We start from the raw sequence: 19,441 nt of genomic DNA, 5'->3' as shown, positions 1-19,441 counted from the left end.
TAGTTGTTTTCACCCTGGCTGCAAACATTTTGGTCCTTGAGGCCCCTTTTAGCAAGTCACACTGTGTATGATCACTTTACACACCACATTTCATCTCATCCATCTTCCATGTGCTCCCATTTTCTCCTCGTTGACTGCAATTCCTCCAAACTGCTCCTGGAATTTGATTCCAGAAGGCTTCTCAGGGAAAAGAATTCCTGATGGAGCAATTCCTTTGCTGAGCAGGAGAATGGTCACTCTGTTCTATTCATACATATTTATGCTCAACCATGTTTTTCCAGCTCCGCCACTGCCAGCTGATTACTTCTTTCCTATTTTCTCCTTTATTCAAAGGATATTCTCCTTTATTCAAATGATCCAAATGCTTTGGATCATTTCTATCACCATCTCTATTCTTTAAGAATTTTCCCCAACCTCAGATGTGTCTAAATTAGGCGCTTTTTTTTTTTTGTTTCACTCTTCCCGTGTTTCTGCTTTGCTTGGCTTTCTACTGCCTCCCAATATAGATTAATTTGACAGTTATTTTAATATTGTTATCTCTCAGTCTTCCAGTTCCTTTAGGAAAATATTAAAGAATAGGAATGATAACCACAATTCCCTTGTTTCTGCAGAAGATGCCAATTTGGCATCCTCCTCCTCCTCCTCCTCCTCTTTTGTTTATATTCAATTAGTCAGGTTTTGGATATGTCCAATCCAATTTGAATTAACATTTCAATTTCTCTTGCATGGAAAAAGAAAGCAAATGCTTCATTAAATTACATTCTTCATTAAAATAGCCATCAAGATCTGTAAAGAAACTTTCTAACATGACGTTTTAAAATAAAAGTGGGTTTGCACAAACCAGCACAGCCTTGAAATATCCATCTTTTTGATTAGGTTGCAATTTAAATTGTCAGATTTCTAATGTCTTCTGAATGAGGGGATGATAAACTGACCTGAGAGCACCCACAAAAGCCATTTGCTTACTCTCTCTTGCTACAGTTGGGCAGAGGAGAAGGAAACAAAAAATTAATGAAGAGCCCGTGAGTTGAGATAATGATTGGGAGAAAACACTTCAAGGGCAAAACCGGTTCTAATTTAAAGGTATAAGGTAAATTTATTATTAACAGAGTCAGAGGAAGAGGATGAGAAGTAAAACAAGACTTAAAAACACCTTTTTCCCCACAGCCTCTCCCTCCTTCCCACTGACAGTGCAGGAAGACAGGGTGCGGGGGTTTTGGTGAGTTTGTCACTAGAGATCTTTTTCTGTTTGCTCAGGGAGAGGAGTATTTCCTCTGCTGTGCTGTGGGGTCCCTCCCACAGGAGACAGTTCTCCAGGAACTTCTCCAGTGTGGCTCCAATCTCACGAGCAGCAGTCCTGCCAAAATTGCTGCAACAATGTCACTTGTCCACAGGGTGCAGACCTCTAAGGATAGGCTGCTCTAGTTTGGAAGCAAGGGCCCTATCTCTCTGTTTCTGGAAGGAGGGTCCTTCTCTCTCCATTTGGGTCTCCCACTGCATCACAGCTTTCTCCAGCATCCACCTGCTCCAGTGTGAGCACGTTTCCCATGGTCTACGGGTGGATCTCTGCATTCCCCATGGACCTCATGGGCTGCTTTACCATAGTCCTGTCCCGACAGCTTGCAGAGGAATCTTGGTTCTGATGCTTGAAGCACCTCCTCCCCTTTTTTTCCACTGATCTTGGTGTCACCATGTTGTTTTCCCTCACATGTCCTCACTTCCTCCTCTCCTTTGACTAGAAGAAAATCTGCTGCTTGTAGGTACCATTGCCAACAAGTTCCACTGATTCAAAGATTCTTGCAAGATCCCACAGTGCTGAGAAGTTGATCTCCTCCAGGTTCCATGTCGGGGACATTGCTCATCGTGCTTCTGCTGCCAGCCAAGCCGCCTGGCCGTGCGGGCAGTGGCGGCCGCGGTGCTGGTGCTGTTTAGTGCCTCTGTTCATGTGGGGTGCTGGGAGGAGAAGCTGCCACCCCTGCCCTTCTGCCTGCAGCACGGCTGGCTGGGGGTGGCCACGCAGGCAGGGCTCACGCAGACCATGCTGAGATGGCCCCTGCAGTGCCTCCCCACCCATGGAAAAAACTGCCCGTGTGATGTTTTGATTTTCTTCTTAAATATGTCATCAGAGAGAGGTTACCAACCTCTCTGTTTGGGCCAGCAGCATGTCCATCTCCAGAGCCATCAGAGAATGGCTCTCTGTTGGACATAGTGGAAGCTTCTAGCAGCTTCTCATAGAGGCTACATCTGCGGCACTCCCCTGCTACCAAAAACCAGGCCATGCCAAATCAGCATACCTTCTCTGGGAAGGATCTAGTCAGTCACCTAAGCATGTGTCTGATAGAGAAGGATGTGCTTAACTCATGTCCATAGTCAAAGAAGTTCTTAAATTTCCCTTAGCTTTGGGATGAGCTGCCACTGTGGGAAACTGGCTCTAGGGCTACTCTTCATATCTGTGCTTAAGCTTTGTGATTCGATGTTTCTCAGCCTTCTTGGCTCTGAGTAACCACTCAAAAAACAACAACAACAAAAATATTTTCTTTTTCTTTCCATTGCCTCACCAGGTATTTTAGTGGAATTCAACTCTTCCTCCTGGCCCATTTGCCAAGAAAAGACCTGGCAAAGCAATGTCAGTAGCTCTGCTGGAGCAAAGCAATAGCTCTGCTCCTACAGCTGCAGAGTAGACTCCTAATTATGGCATGAAGACATTTTATAACAAAGACATAAAAAATACCATTTTTATTAGCTGTTCACAAGCCAGCTATAATTAATTCTACACAGGGAAGTTTGCTTTCAGTTCATTTAAACACATCTACTCTTAACCTGGATGACCGAGTAATTTCTTATAAACCCAGTCATGGATTAATGTCGAAAAGATGTAGGTGACCTTTTTTTATTTTTTTTTATTATTTTTTTAAAACCCTGCAGCCACCACCGTGTGAATATATTAACTGGAAAGCCATTTCATCAGTGCTGCAAGACTTAAGTACTTACAAGTTGATCCCAGCTGTGTAAGATGCTGAGAACTGCTGGGGAAATGTCAAATATTGATTAATACAATAATATGCTTTATCTTGGATTCAATCTATGATTTAAATTATATATCAAAGGGGCGCAGCTCCCTCCCCATGGGCTGCAGGGGAATCTCAGCTCCAGGGCCTGCCCCTGGGCATCTGCAGGGCTGTTCCCCTCACATATCTTGAAATTGAAACAATAATTTCATTTTATACGCGTGAATGATGTGTTTAGGTTTTTTCACTTGTGCTGATGGAATACTATTTACAGGTAGGATTAAAAACTGGAGTACAGCTGAAATTCAAGATTTTTATATGAGCTAGACTTTATTTATTGCATTTGGAACTCATAGTAAAACTATGTGTGTCTTTCCATATTTCAGGCCTCAGAGAGGCAAATCCAAGCACCAAGTGCCAGTGCGATGCAGCATTCCTAGATGGAATACATGTTAGGGCCACTTCACAAGCCAGAAATGGGCAGTTTTCCTCCAGCAGTGTGATTTTTTTGTCAGTAATTTGGCATTAGCTTCTTCCATCCTCACTTGTGAAACACCCTCAGGAATGACAAATAGTTTTCACTTTCCACTCTTTAAAATTGGGATGGTAATTCTTCACTCAGGTGTGGACATGGGATGGAAAGGATAGAGGAGACCACCTTTTGTCCATTTTGTTTCCTCTGGGTTTGCTCCATCCCCTGTTTTCTGACACTGAGGTGTTGATGGGAGAAGGTAGAGCAGAACTGTCTTCGAGACAGTTCACCTCAAATTTACCCTCCAAGCCTTGTTAGAAACTTCCAGTTTTCATGGTTTGTGTGAGCCTCAGATGGATTTCAGCTTGAGTGAAAGGAGTAGGAACAGCAGCAGCAATGTAGTGGTGCTACATGGCTTTGTGGTTTTGTTTGTTTGGATTATTTTATAATTTGCTTTTGCACTTTAGTATTTTCCCTTTTAAATGCCCTGCTATTTATTATGCAAGGAGATTGTTGTGTATTATGCCATGAGTAGGACATTTACAAAATAACAGCTGAATAGAAGTGCTGATTTAGAGACAAGACTGCAATCAGAATTTGATTTTGTGCGTGTCACCTTTTAAAAAAAAAAACAAAAACAAAACAACCCAGGCGTGTCTTAACCTTCAGAAATTGTAAGAGCAGCAACAGGCTTGGATCAAAACAGAGACTTGAGCTCTGTTCTTAAATAACAGGCAAGTTCAACCCTTGTTTACATGCATGAGACTTTTACTGACAATGATGAGCTTTAGAGCTTTAGGTGCTACTGGTAAAGAATACATAATGAATAACTCAGAGGCACCAGCTTTTAAAAACACAGGCTTGAGATTCTTGCTAGGCTCAAGGAAGGGATTTAAAAATTCCCATGGAAAAGGGCGCACAAGAGGTGAATTGCTCAGGTGTCTACTTGGGATATGGCAACCTGGCAGAAAGCTGTTGTTCATGTCACATGTGAGACATCTGTTTGGTATCATTTATCACATGAGACCTGCATATTCTCCTGCAGCATCTCAGGGACACACTTTGTCAGTGCCACCAATGCTGGGATTAAGCAGAAGGAAGTCCTGAGACCTGCTCAGATCCAGGGATCCACCAGGACTGTGCATCCTCTCTTCCTCCTTGTAATGTGTGAAATTTCAAAGCAAAAGCAACAGTAGAGAACAAAAAAAGCTTATTTGTACAAAACAGTAGTTTTAAAGCTTTCCTTGTAGTCCTAAATGTGCATTCTTCTGATTTCCAAGAACAGATTGAAGCCAACTTACTGAAGTCTCAGAGGACCAGAACTGTTGGTTAAACTGTTAAATAGTTTCCCATACCAGGCAGTTATCAGGAAATAGGGTGTTAAGATCAGCAAATCTCCTAAATTTGCATTGTTTTTTTCAAAAGAGCAACTTCCTGCACATTTCATTCTTATTAACTTTTTATTGTAGAAGCTTCACATAAAACTCTTTGTCATAACTGTCCTTTCAAGGCAGCAGTCATTGTTAAAAACAATGGTTTAGAGATAATCTGCTGGAAATTAGGGTAGGTTTTATATCCAAGCAGATGTTCTAAGGTCCTGCTGTGTCACCTGCACTGCAGTTGAGATGTCCTCTGTATTCCACAGAACACTATTAAAAACCACCAAGCAATTAATCATAGCAAACAAGATTTAATATGCATGGTGACATTAAGAGTTGGAATAATGCTAACAATCTCTGAGAACTTCCCTGAGTTTTAGTACTTTTCTTTGCCCCTGAGAATTGTGTTTCCTTTCTACCTGTAACCAGGGACATTGCAGCCCTAAATTCCTGAGGAAAATAAATTTCACATACACATTTCTCAACCACGTTCCTATCTTTGTTCACTAAAAGTACATATATGTAATAATGATTCATCCTGATTTTCTTTTCTCTACAAAGAGGAATTCCTTTCTTAATTGTTACTCTTTGCTGACTGATTCAAATTGTTTCTTATCTATTCTTGTAGTCCTGGATTACATTTCAGCTTTACACTCCATCAGTGCAGGTTCCCAAAATATCATTTTATATTTTGACGTTTCCAAGGTATTAGAGAAGGTATTAAATATATTCAAATGAATTTCATCTAATTGCTTTCTCATATGTGCTGAGATATTCATCTTATTCACATCCATAAGGTGTCTAAAGGATATTTGAACTGGGCTATCGCTTGCGAATTACCAGACTTGGGAAGATTTTTTTTTCACAGCAAATGGTGGATATTCAAGACGGGAAAAGTTTCCCAGCACTGTGCTGTAACAGAACCCAAAAGGACTGGAATGGACCTCAAAGCCCATCCAGTACCACACCCCTGACAAGGGCAGGGACGCCTTCCACTGCCCCAGGTTCCTCCAAGCCCCATCCAGCCTGGCCTTGGACACTGCCAGGGATCCAGGGACAGACACAGCTTCTCTGGGCACCCTGTGCCAGGGCCTTCACACCCTCACAGGGAACAATTCCTTACCAACAGCCCAACTGGAGCATTCCTCCACTGGAATATTCATCATTATTTTCTCTTGTTTCTTTATTTCCACCTTTGTTCATCATTATTTCCTTCTCACTTTCAACTGGAGCTACAGGAAGGAATCAGACACTTTGGAATTCTATTCCAACAACTCATCTCTAGAGTTTGCTCCTTAGTCTCCTGCAAGTGCTCCTGTGGTTTACTCTACATTATTAAAGGGAAAATGGCTGTTATCACAAGCAAAGGCTCATGCCCCAGCAGAAGCAGCGGCACTGGGATGGCCCTCTGCAGGCAGCAGAGAATTCCATTCTAGAAGCAGCAGCTCCAACCATGCTCCTCCAAAACAAAGAGAGAGTTAGAGAGTCAGAGAGAGAGCCACCAACTGAACCAGCCCCATCTTTTACCTGCCCAATTCCTGCAGAACCTCTGCCCCTCAAGATATGAGAAGCACAACCAGGTGCCCTCCTCCCCTCAGCTTGGCCGCCATGTTTGTTTTTCTTAAGCACTCGGTTGCTACTGTTTCCAAGCAATTGATGGGAAAAGATTCTGGAAGTAAAAAGGAACAGAAGGAAAGAAACCTAACCCTCAACAACAATGTAACAGCTGTGCATGATGCGGATACACACTTCTTTCAAGCTGGGGCCTAAGCACTGCTTTCCTTTGCAGCCACTGCTTTGTCAGTGCGAGAAGCGGTGGCACGGCTCTGTCCCCGCACTCTGCACACGCTCCTGTCCCAGCCGCTCCCAGCTGGTCCCAGCCGCTTTGCAGCTGCTTCGGAGCCCCCCGCTGTCCTCGGGGGGCTGGGGAGCGGCCGTGGGGACAGCAGCGCGTTCCAGGGTCCTTTGTGACACGGGGCTGCGTGTGCCCAGGAGCCCATTGTGACACTGGGGCCGCGCCCTGGCCAGGAGGGTTAAAAAAGGGCGCCAAAGAGCCCGGGCTGGCACTCCCAGAGAGCAGCTCCGTCAGGAGACAGCAGTTCCCCGGGATTCTGCAGCGCCAAAGGCGAGGCAGAAATGTCTGCAAGCGAGGAGAACCCCAAGGGCGTCCAAGCCCAAGCCGAGGTGGCTGCGCTCTGTCTGAGGAGGCAGAAGGTAAGCGATGGGCAGCACGCAGCCCGCCTCGGGGCCGGGCCGGGGCCGGGAGCCGCTGTGGCCAGGGCAGCGCTGCAGATCCCACGCGGCTCCGCCTCGTCCTCAGCCTTCTCCTCCTGCGTGCAGGTGCAGAGCTCTGAGGCACGGGCAGCAGCTCTGCAGGCCCAAGGAGCAGCGTGACTGCCGCGCTGGCCCCTGGGCGCGCAGGCGGCAGCAGCAGAGAGCCGGGCAGCGGCCCCGCACAGCCCCAGGGCCCGCGGCCCCGGCTCTGCTGCCGCTCGCTGCGGCGCGGCTGCCGGGCTATCCTGGGCAGGAGGTGGCGGCTGCCATCCAGCAGCCGGGCACACACAGCGGCACCTGCTCCGGGCCACGGGCTCAGCCACGGCAGCGGCAGCCCCCGCAGCGGGGCCCTGCAGAGCCGGGCAGCTGCCCCGCACAGCCCCTGCTGCCCCCCCTGCTCCGCTGCCCAGCCAGCTGGAAGACCTCGGGCAGTGGGCAAGGCTCAGCAGCCGTGGCACTCCTGGCAGAGCCAGAGGAGGGAGAGGAGGGGGTCTCGCCCTGAGGTGCTCAGCTTTGGCTCATCCACAGAATTGGGCAGAAGACACAAGAGCTGGGCAGGAACGCTGAGGAGGAGAGCACCTCAGGGTCCCCTCCAATCTGAGCTACTGCCAGAAGACACCGAGCCAGGCAGGATGACCCAGGGAAGACATGGGCCTAATGTCCCTGCCACGCGAGGCTTGGGTAAAAGACCAAGACCTAAGCCAGGGCTGGGGAGCAAAAAGAGCTCCTCATGGTCCCTCTCATGTCTGTCAGGGGAAGAAGACCTGAACGAGAGCAGGGAGAATTCAGGATTCCTGCTGTCGCAGTCACAGGCAGAGAGCTGGGCCATTAAAGCCTGCACAGCCCCACAGGATGGTGTGGATCAGCCACAGGAAGCCCTGACCTGCCCTTATCACACACAAGCCCCGCCCTCGCCTACCACGGGCACAGGCGGCTCGCAGTCAGAAGAACAAAGCCTGTCCCCAAACGGAAGATGCAGGGAGGGATTTCAGGGAACTGGAGGCTGCCATGGGCTCTACTTGGTGGGAGGAAGAGCTGCTCAGGTGGGACAGGTGCACATTTGTGCGTCTGCAAGGCCTGCACTCAGCTGCAGCTGTCCCCGTGCGGCGGTCGTCCCGCGCCCAGGCGTGCGCTCAGGGCTCTGCGCAGGGTCGTTCAGAGAGCCTCAGACGCCTCATTCCAGGGCTCCGCTCATAGAGGCCATCCCGCCATGGCTCCACACTGCCCTCCGTGATACCACCCATGGAGGCAAAGCAAGACCCAAGCAAGTCAGGGCTCTGCTCCAACTAACCCTGACCGTGGCCTGGACATCTTCATCAAGGACCTGGACAAGACAACTGAGCACACCCTCAGTCATTCTGCGGAAGACACCAAGCTCAGTGGCAGTGTCCGTCTGCTGGAGGGCCACGAGGCTCATGACTCAGGTGTCACTGTGGCTGCTGCCTCAGGAATTTGACGACTGCCAGTAGGAGTAATAGAGTTAAATTCTGTAGGTTAAGGTTAGGCTGAATTCTGTAGGTTAGAGTTAGGTAGAATTCTGTAGGTTAAAGATAGGTTGAATTCTGTAGGTTAGAGTTAGGTTGAATTCTGTAGGTTAGAGTTAGTTTGAATTCTTTAGGTTAGAGTTAGGTTGAATTCTGTAGGTTAGAGTTAGGTAGCCAAGTTCAAACAGGTTATGTAAAACGCTTTTATTGAAATAAAATGATGGAATTGATAAATCAGAAGTGCTCGTTGTTTTCATTGCACTGTGCTCGCTGATCTGGGGGGAAATCCTGCAGTCTGATGCCGTTTGGTTGCCGTGGCTGCTGTATGGGGGAGAGGAGAAAGGCGCTGCCTGGGTCTGGGGACACCAAGTCCTTGTGACTTGTGCCACAAGGCGCTTGTTTGATGCAAAAGCCCCTTTATTTGTCTGCAGTTCTCCTCCCAGAGAGCTGCCCTGGTGCAGGGATCATTCTGGAGCATCTCTGCAGGAAGGAGTGCTCTCAGTCATGCCAAGGAGATTTTGCAGAACTCCCTGTTCTGCAGGGGAGCAGCTCCCAGGTTGTTTTGTGGGACTCGCTGTGAGGCACACAGGGATTTTCCTGCCAGGAGATTGGGTCCCACTCGCTGTGTCAGGAGCCCCCAGAGGTGCTGCAGCACAAAAATGCATTTGCAAATGCAGCTCTTGCTGCCTCGCTGGAAATCTACTGAGACACCGAGCCTGGCAGGACACGTGCTTGGCAAGAGCTGCTGCAACTGCAGGATCCCACAGCCTGGACACTGCCTGTCCTTGGGCTTCCTAGCTGGAAGCAGCAAGCTGGGCCGGCACGACGTCTCGCCAGGCCTGGCATGTGGGGCTACAGTGTAGGGAAAGCTCGGAGCAGTGCTGAAGAAGCAGCAGCAGTGGGACAGCAGCGCCCCGCTCCCAGCAGGGCAGGCAGAGGTGAGCTGAGGTTCCCGGGAGCCCACGCAGATGGGGAGAGGTCCCTTTAGTGAGGAGAGGTGTTAGTGAGGTCCCATTCAGTGGCTGTTCTCATGAGCAGAGGCTCACCCCACAAGCAGAAGCAGCAGCTCTGGGCTGGGCCCCGGCGGCAGCAGCAAATTCCATTCCCTGAGCAGCAGCTCCAACCGTGCTCCTCCAAAACAGAGAGAGAGCACCAGCAGCTGGCCCAGCCCTGTCTTTTACCAGCCCCATTCTCGCAGTGTCCTCTGCCCCTCAGAGAGAAACTGCAGACAAGAGAAGCGCAACACGTGCCCTCCTCCCCTCAGCTTGGCCGCCATGTTTGTTTTGCTTAAGCACTCGGTTGCTACTGTTTCCAAGCATTGATGGGAAAAAGATTCTGGAAGTAAAAAGGAACAGAAGGAAAGAAAACCTAACCCTCCAACAACAATGTAACAGCTGTGCATGATGCGGATACACACTTCTTTCAAGCTGGGGCCTAAGCACTGCTTTCCCTTTGCAGCCACTGCTTTTGTCAGTGCGAGAAGCGGTGGCAGCGGCTCTGTCCTCCGCACTCTGCACACGCTCCCTGTCCCAGCCGCTCCCAGCTGGTCCCAGCCGCTTTGCAGCTGCTTCGGAGCCCCCCCGCTGTCCTCGGGGGGCTGGGGAGCGGCTGTGGGGACAGCAGCGCGTTCCAGGGGTCCTTTGTGACACGGGGCTGCGTGTGCCCCAGAGCCCATTGTGACAACTGGGGCCGCGCCCTGGCGCAAGGAGGGTTAAAAAGGGCGCCAAGAGCCCGGGCTGGCACTCCCAGGAGAGCAGCTCCGTCAGGAGATAGCAGTTCCCGGGATTCTGCAGCGCCAAGGCGAGGCAGAAATGTCTGCAAGCGAGGAGAACCCCAAGGGCGTCCAGCCCAAGCCGAGGTGGCTGCGCTGTCTGAGGAGGCAGAAGGTAAGCGAATGGGCAGCACGCAGCCGCCTCGGGGCCGGGCGCGGGCCCGGGAGCCCGCTGTGCCAGGCAGCGCTGCGGATACCCACGCGGCCGCCCTGTCCCTCAGCCTTCTCCTCCTGCGTGCAGGTGCAGAGCTCTGAGGCACGGGCGGCAGCTCTGCAGGCCCAGGAGCAGCGTGACATGCCGCGACTGGCCCTGGCGCGCAGGCGGCAGCAAGCAGAGAGCCGTGGCAGCGGCCCCGCACAGCCCCCAGGGCCCGCGGCCCGGCTCTGCTGCGCCTCGCTGCGGCGCGGGCTGCCGGTGCCATCCTGGGCAGGGTGGCGGCCTGCCATCCAGCAGCGGGCACACAGCGGCACCTGCTCCGGGCCACGGGCTCAGCCAACGGCAGCGGCAGCCCCCCGCAGCGGGGCCGCAGAGCCGGGCAGCTGCCCCGCACAGCCCCTGCTGCGCCCCCCAGCCTCCCTCGCCCAGACAGCTGCAAGCTGTCGCTGGCCTGGGGGCAGGGGCACAGCCGGGGGCTGTCCTTGCCACCAGCAGAGATTGAGGTGGAGCCCTCCCCTGAGCTGGAGGAGCACGGCCTGCTCCAGAGCCTGGCGCAGCAAAACAGCAGCCAGGAAAGTCAGGAAAGTCAGGAGGAGAGGGCCCCCAGGCCACTCACACAACGAGCATGGGAAGAGCACTGGGAGCTTCACCCATGCACAGAGCAGGGCCCAGAGGAACCCAGCACATCCCATGCCAACAGGACCAAGCCCGCAGGCCCATACCCCTTAGAGCGCTGCCACACTCCCAGCCCCTCGCTCGACCAGCTGGAAGAGCTGGAGCTCTGTGGAGTGAGATCAGCACTGATGGCACTCCTTGAAGAGCTGAGTAACGAGGAGCAGCACTGGTCCAAGGTTTGCCAAACCAGCACTAGCGGGGAAGAGAGCCTGCCAACTACTGGTTTCTTGTGACCCCCAACGAGCTGGAGTCTTACAGCGGCCCAGGACAACCGAAAAAGCCCTTCCTCCCAGACGCAGATCAACCGGTGTCCCATGGGGTAGACAGCAGGGCCCCAGAGTTGTGGCTGAAGAGGTGGAACAACATCAGCATCCACACCATCTGGGTCAACCCTCTCTGCCCAGCACTCATGCAGGAGCCCGGCTCGCTGGAGGCAGAAGAGGCAGACTCTGATCTGCCCAGCACATCTGCTGCCCCAGCAGCTGCCATGGACACCCAGCCAGGACAACTTCTCAGTCAGTTTCCCCAAGACACAGATCCATCGGTGTCCTATGGGGAAGACAGCAAGGCCCAAGAGTTGTGGCAGAAGAAGAGGAACGACATCAGCATCCACACCATCTGGGTCAACCCTCTCTGCCCAGCACTCATGCAGGAGCCTGGCTCGCTGGAGGCAGAGGAGACAGACTCTGACATGCCCAGCACATCTGCTGCCCCAGCAGCAGCCACAGACTCTCAGCCAGGACAACTCCAGAAGCTGTTTCTCCAAGACACAGATCCATCAGTGTCCCATGGGGAAGACAGCAGGGCCCAAGAGTTGTGGCAGAAGAAGAGCAAGGACATCAGCATCCACACCCTCTGGGCCAACCCCCTCTACCCAGCCCTCATGGTGGAGCCTGGCTCGCTGGAGGCAGAGGAGGCAGACTCTGATCTGCCCAGCACATCTGCTGCCCCAGCAGCTGCCACGCACACCCAGCCAGCAGCTGCTGCCCTGGCCAGACCTCCAGAGGATGAGGGGCAGCACGTGAGTGCCACTGCCCCGGCACAAGGGCTGGCCAAGGCAGCAGCTTCTGCTGCCTCTGGGGCGCAGGCGGCATCCGCGGAGAGCCGGGCAGCGGCCCCGCACAGCCCCTGCTGCCCCCCCTGCCCGCTGCCCAGCCAGCTGGAAGACCTCGGGCAGTGGGCAGGCTCAGCAGCCGTGGCACTCCTGGCAGAGCCAGAGGGAGAGGAGGGGTCTCGCCCTGAGGTGCTCAGCTTTGGCTCATCCACAGAATGGGCAGAAGACACAGAGCTGGGCAGGAACGCTGAGGAGGAGAGCACCTCAGGGTCCCTCCAATCTGAGCTACTGCCAGAAGACACCGAGCCAGGCAGGATGACCAGGGAAGACATGGGCCTAATGTCCCTGCCACGCGAGGCTTGGGTAAAAGACCAAGACCTAAGCCAGGGCTGGGAGCAAAAGAGCTCCTCATGGTCCCTCTCATGTCTGTCAGGGGAAGAAGACCTGAACGAGAGCAGGGAGAATTCAGGATTCCTGCTGTCGCAGTCACAGGCAGAGAGCTGGGCCATTAAAGCCTGCACAGCCCCACAGGATGGTGTGGATCAGCCACAGGAAGCCCTGACCTGCCCTTATCACACACAAGCCCTGCCCTCGCACACGGGCACAGGCGGCTCGCAGTCAGAAGAACAAAGCCTGTCCCAAACGGAAGATGCAGGGAGGGATTTCAGGGAACTGGAGGCTGCCATGGGCTCCACTTGGTGGGAGGAAGAGCTGCTCAGGTGGGACAGGTGCACATTTGTGCGTCTGCAAGGCCTGCACTCAGCTGCAGCTGTCCCCGTGCGGCGGCCGTCCCGCGCCAGGCGTGCGCTCAGGGCTCTGCGCAGGGCGTTCAGGAGCCTCAGACGCCTCATTCCAGGGCTCCGCTCATAGAGGCCATCCCGCCATGGCTCCACACTGCCCTCCGTGATACCACCCACGGAGGCAAAGCAAGACCCAAGCAAGTCAGGGCTCTGCTCCAACTAACCCTGACCGTGGCCTGGACATCTTCATCAAGGACCTGGACAAGACAACTGAGCACACCCTCAGTCATTCTGCAGAAGACACCAAGCTCAGTGGCAGTGTCCGTCTGCTGGAGGGCCACGAGGCTCATGACTCAGGTGTCACTGTGGCTACTGCCTCAGGAATTTGACGAGCGGTGCCAGTAGGAGTAATAGAGTTAAATTCTGTAGGTTAAGGTTAGGCTGAATTCTGTAGGTTAGAGTTAGGTTGAATTCTGTAGGTTAAAGATAGGTTGAATTCTGTAGGTTAGAGTTAGGTGGAATTCTGTAGGTTAAAGATAGGTTGAAATCAGTAGGTTAAAGATAGGTTGAATTCTGTAGGTTAGAGTTAGTTTGAATTCTTTAGGTTAGAGTTAGGTTGAATTCTGTAGGTTAGAGTTAGGTAGCCAAGTTCAAACAGGTTAGGTAAAACGCTTTTATTGAAATAAAATGATGGAATTGATAAATCAGAAGTGCTCGTTGTTTTCATTGCACTGTGCTCGCTGATCTGGGGGGAAATCCTGCAGTCTGATGCCGTTTGGTTGCCGTGGCTGCTGTGTGGGGCAGAGGAGAAAGGCGCTGCCTGGGTCTGGGGACACCAAGTCCTTGTGACTTGTGCCACAAGGCGCTTGTTTGATGCAAAAGCCCCTTATTTGTCTGCAGTTTCAATCGCCTCTCCAAGAGAGCTGCCCTGGTGCAGGGATCATTCTGGAGCATCTCTGCAGGAAGGAGTGCTCTCAGTCATGCCAAGGAGATTTTGCAGAACTCCCTGTTCTGCAGGGGAGCAGCTCCCAGGTTGTTTTGTGGGACTCGCTGTGAGGCACACAGGGATTTTCCTGCCAGGAGATTGGGTCCCACTCGCTGTGTCAGGAGCCCCCAGAGGTGCTGCAGCACAAAAATGCATTTGCAAATGCAGCTCTTGCTGCCTCGCTGGAAATCTACTGAGACACCGAGCCTGGCAGGACACGTGCTTGGCAAGAGCTGCTGCAACTGCAGGATCCCACAGCCTGGACACTGCCTGTCCTTGGGCTTCCTAGCTGGGAAGCAGCAAGCTGGGCCGGCACGACGTCTCGCCAGGCCTGGCATGTGGGGCTACAGTGTAGGGAAAGCTCGGAGCAGTGCTGAAGAAGCAGCAGCAGTGGGACAGCAGCGCCCCGCTCCCAGCAGGGCAGGCAGAGGTGAGCTCAGGATCCCGGGCGCCCACGCAGATGGGGAGAGGTCCCTTTAGTGAGGAGGGTGTTAGTGAGGTCCCATTCAGTGGCTGTTCTCATGAGCAGAGGCTCACCCCACAGCAGAAGCAGCAGCTCTGGGCTGGGCCCCGGCGGCAGCAGCAAATTCCCTTCCCTGAGCAGCAGCTCCAAACGTGCTCCTCCAAAACAGAGAGAGAGCGCCAGCAGCTGGCCCAGCCCTGTCTTTTACCAGCCCCATTCTCGCAGTGTCCTCTGCCCCTCAGAGAGAAACTGCAGACAAGAGAAGCGCAACAGGTGCCCTCCTCCCCTCAGCTTGGCCGCCATGTTTGTTTTTCTAAAGCACTCGGTTGCTACTGTTTCCAAGCAATTGATGGGAAAAGATTCTGGAAGTAAAAAGGAACAGAAGGAAAGAAACCTAACCCTCAACAACAATGTAACAGCTGTGCATGATGCGGATACACACTTCTTTCAAGCTGGGGCCTAAGCACTGCTTTCCTTTGCAGCCACTGCTTTGTCAGTGCGAGAAGCGGTGGCACGGCTCTGTCCCCGCACTCTGCACACGCTCCTGTCCCAGCCGCTCCCAGCTGGTCCCAGCCGCTTTGCAGCTGCTTCGGAGCCCCCCGCTGTCCTCGGGGGGCTGGGGAGCGGCTGTGGGGACAGCAGCGCGTTCCAGGGTCCTTTGTGACACGGGGCTGCGTGTGCCCAGAGCCCATTGTGACACTGGGGCCGCGCCCTGGCCAGGAGGGTTAAAAAGGGCGCCAAGAGCCCGGGCTGGCACTCCCAGGAGAGCAGCTCCGTCAGGAGACAGCAGTTCCCGGGATTCTGCAGCGCCAAGGCGAGGCAGAAATGACTTCTACGGAGGAGAACCCCAAGGGCGTCCAGCCCAAGCCGAGGTGGCTGCGCTGTCTGAGGAGGCAGAAGGTAAGCGATGGGCAGCACGCAGCCGCCTCGGGGCCGGGCCGGGCCGGGAGCCGCTGTGCCAGGGCAGCGCTGCGGATCCCACGCGGCCGCCTCGTCCTCAGCCTTCTCCTCCTGCGTGCAGGTGCAGAGCTCTGAGGCACGGGCAGCAGCTCTGCAGGCCCAGGAGCAGCGTGACTGCCGCGCTGGCCCTGGCGCGCAGGCGGCAGCAGCAGAGAGCCGGGCAGCGGCCCCGCACAGCCCCAGGGCCCGCGGCCCGGCTCTGCTGCGCTCGCTGCGGCGCGGCTGCCGGGCCATCCTGGGCAGGGTGGCGGCTGCCATCCAGCAGCCGGGCACACAGCGGCGCCTGCTCCGGGCCACGGGCTCAGCCATGGCAGCGGCAGCCCCCGCAGCGGGGCCGCAGAGCCGGGCAGCTGCCCCGCACAGCCCCTGCTGCGCCCCCAGCCCCTCGCCCGGACAGCTGCAAGCTGTCGCTGGCCTGGGGGCAGAGGCACAGCCGGGGGCTGTCCTGCCACCAGCAGAGATTGAGGTGGAGCCCTCCCCTGAGCTGGAGGAGCACGGCCTGCTCCAGAGCCTGGCGCAGCAAAACAGCAGCCAGGAAAGTCAGGAAAGTCAGGAGGAGAGGGCCCCCAGGCCACTCACACAACGAGCATGGGAAGAGCACTGGGAGCTTCACCCATGCACAGAGCAGGGCCCAGAGGAACCCAGCACATCCCATGCCAACAGGACCAAGCCCGCAGGCCCGTACCCCTTAGAGCGCTGCCACACTCCCAGCCCCTCGCTCGACCAGCTGGAAGAGCTGGAGCTCTGTGGAGTGAGATCAGCACTGATGGCACTCCTTGAAGAGCTGAGTAACGAGGAGCAGCACTGGTCCAAGGTTTGCCAAACCAGCACTAGCGGGGAAGAGAGCCTGCCACACTCCGGTTCTTGTGACCCCAACGAGCTGGAGTCTTACAGCGGCCCAGGACAACCGAAAAAGCCCTTCCTCCCAGACGCAGATCAACCGGTGTCCCATGGGGTAGACAGCAGGGCCCCAGAGTTGTGGCTGAAGAGGTGGAACAACATCAGCATCCACACCATCTGGGTCAACCCTCTCTGCCCAGCACTCATGCAGGAGCCCGGCTCGCTGGAGGCAGAAGAGGCAGACTCTGATCTGCCCAGCACATCTGCTGCCCCAGCAGCTGCCATGGACACCCAGCCAGGACAACTTCTCAGTCAGTTTCCCCAAGACACAGATCCATCGGTGTCCTATGGGGAAGACAGCAAGGCCCAAGAGTTGTGGCAGAAGAAGAGGAACGACATCAGCATCCACACCATCTGGGTCAACCCTCTCTGCCCAGCACTCATGCAGGAGCCTGGCTCGCTGGAGGCAGAGGAGACAGACTCTGACATGCCCAGCACATCTGCTGCCCCAGCAGCAGCCACAGACTCTCAGCCAGGACAACTCCAGAAGCTGTTTCTCCAAGACACAGATCCATCAGTGTCCCATGGGGAAGACAGCAGGGCCCAAGAGTTGTGGCAGAAGAAGAGCAAGGACATCAGCATCCACACCCTCTGGGCCAACCCCCTCTACCCAGCCCTCATGGCGGAGCCTGGCTCGCTGGAGGCAGAGGAGGCAGACTCTGATCTGCCCAGCACATCTGCTGCCCCAGCAGCTGCTGCCCTGGCCAGACCTCCAGAGGATGAGGGGCAGCACGTGAGTGCCACTGCCCCGGCACAAGGGCTGGCCAAGGCAGCAGCTTCTGCTGCCTCTGGGGCGCAGGCGGCATCCGCGGAGAGCCGGGCAGCGGCCCCGCACAGCCCCTGCTGCCCCCCCTGCCCGCTGCCCAGCCAGCTGGAAGACCTCGGGCAGTGGGCAGGCTCAGCAGCCGTGGCACTCCTGGCAGAGCCAGAGGGAGAGGAGGGGTCTCGCCCTGAGGTGCTCAGCTTTGGCTCATCCACAGAATGGGCAGAAGACACAGAGCTGGGCAGGAACGCTGAGGAGGAGAGCACCTCAGGGTCCCTCCAATCTGAGCTACTGCCAGAAGACACCGAGCCAGGCAGGATGACCAGGGAAGACATGGGCCTAATGTCCCTGCCACGCGAGGCTTGGGTAAAAGACCAAGACCTAAGCCAGGGCTGGGAGCAAAAGAGCTCCTCATGGTCCCTCTCATGTCTGTCAGGGGAAGAAGACCTGAACGAGAGCAGGGAGAATTCAGGATTCCTGCTGTCGCAGTCACAGGCAGAGAGCTGGGCCATTAAAGCCTGCACAGCCCCACAGGATGGTGTGGATCAGCCACAGGAAGCCCTGACCTGCCCTTATCACACACAAGCCCTGCCCTCGCACACGGGCACAGGCGGCTCGCAGTCAGAAGAACAAAGCCTGTCCCAAACGGAAGATGCAGGGAGGGATTTCAGGGAACTGGAGGCTGCCATGGGCTCCACTTGGTGGGAGGAAGAGCTGCTCAGGTGGGACAGGTGCACATTTGTGCGTCTGCAAGGCCTGCACTCAGCTGCAGCTGTCCCCGTGCGGCGGCCGTCCCGCGCCAGGCGTGCGCTCAGGGCTCTGCGCAGGGCGTTCAGGAGCCTCAGACGCCTCATTCCAGGGCTCTGCTCATAGAGGCCATCCCGCCATGGCTCCACACTGCCTTCCGTGATACCACCCACGGAGGCAAAGCAAGACCCAAGCAAGTCAGGGCTCTGCTCCTGACCGTGGCCTGGACATCTTCATCAAGGACCTGGACAAGACAACTGAGCACACCCTCAGTCATTCTGCAGAAGACACCAAGCTCAGTGGCAGTGTCCGTCTGCTGGAGGGCCACGAGGCCCATGACTCAGGTGTCACTGTGGCTGCTGCCTCAGGAATTTGACGAGCGGTGCCAGTAGGAGTAATAGAGTTAAATTCTGTAGGTTAAGGTTAGGCTGAATTCTGTAGGTTAGAGTTAGGTTGAATTCTGTAGGTTAAAGATAGGTTGAATTCTGTAGGTTAGAGTTAGGTTGAATTCTGTAGGTTAAAGATAGGTTGAATTCAGTAGGTTAAAGATAGGTTGAATTCTGTAGGTTAGAGTTAGTTTGAATTCTTTAGGTTAGAGTTAGGTTGAATTCTGTAGGTTAGAGTTAGGTAGCCAAGTTCAAACAGGTTAGGTAAAACGCTTTTATTGAAATAAAATGATGGAATTGATAAATCAGAAGTGCTCGTTGTTTTCATTGCACTGTGCTCGCTGATCTGGGGGGAAATCCTGCAGTCTGATGCCGTTTGGTTGCCGTGGCTGCTGTGTGGGGCAGAGGAGAAAGGCGCTGCCTGGGTCTGGGGACACCAAGTCCTTGTGACTTGTGCCACAAGGCGCTTGTTTGATGCAAAAGCCCCTTTATTTGTCTGCAGTTCTCCTCCCAGAGAGCTGCCCTGGTGCAGGGATCATTCTGGAGCATCTCTGCAGGAAGGAGTGCTCTCAGTCATGCCAAGGAGATTTTGCAGAACTCCCTGTTCTGCAGGGGAGCAGCTCCCAGGTTGTTTTGTGGGACTCGCTGTGAGGCACACAGGGATTTTCCTGCCAGGAGATTGGGTCCCACTCGCTGTGTCAGGAGCCCCCAGAGGTGCTGCAGCACAAAAATGCATTTGCAAATGCAGCTCTTGCTGCCTCGCTGGAAATCTACTGAGACACCGAGCCTGGCAGGACACGTGCTTGGCAAGAGCTGCTGCAACTGCAGGATCCCACAGCCTGGACACTGCCTGTCCTTGGGCTTCCTAGCTGGGAAGCAGCAAGCTGGGCCGGCACGACGTCTCGCCAGGCCTGGCATGTGGGGCTACAGTGTAGGGAAAGCTCGGAGCAGTGCTGAAGAAGCAGCAGCAGTGGGACAGCAGCGCCCCGCTCCCAGCAGGGCAGGCAGAGGTGAGCTCAGGATCCCGGGCGCCCACGCAGATGGGGAGAGGTCCCTTTAGTGAGGAGGGTGTTAGTGAGGTCCCATTCAGTGGCTGTTCTCATGAGCAGAGGCTCACCCCACAGCAGAAGCAGCAGCTCTGGGCTGGGCCCCGGCGGCAGCAGCAAATTCCCTTCCCTGAGCAGCAGCTCCAAACGTGCTCCTCCAAAACAGAGAGAGAGCGC

This window comes from Motacilla alba, chromosome 8 (genome assembly GCF_015832195.1).
Source record: "Motacilla alba alba isolate MOTALB_02 chromosome 8, Motacilla_alba_V1.0_pri, whole genome shotgun sequence".
NCBI lineage: Eukaryota > Metazoa > Chordata > Aves > Passeriformes > Motacillidae > Motacilla > Motacilla alba.
The sequence above is the reverse complement of the archived record's forward strand: the minus strand, read 5'-3'. Positions refer to the sequence as shown.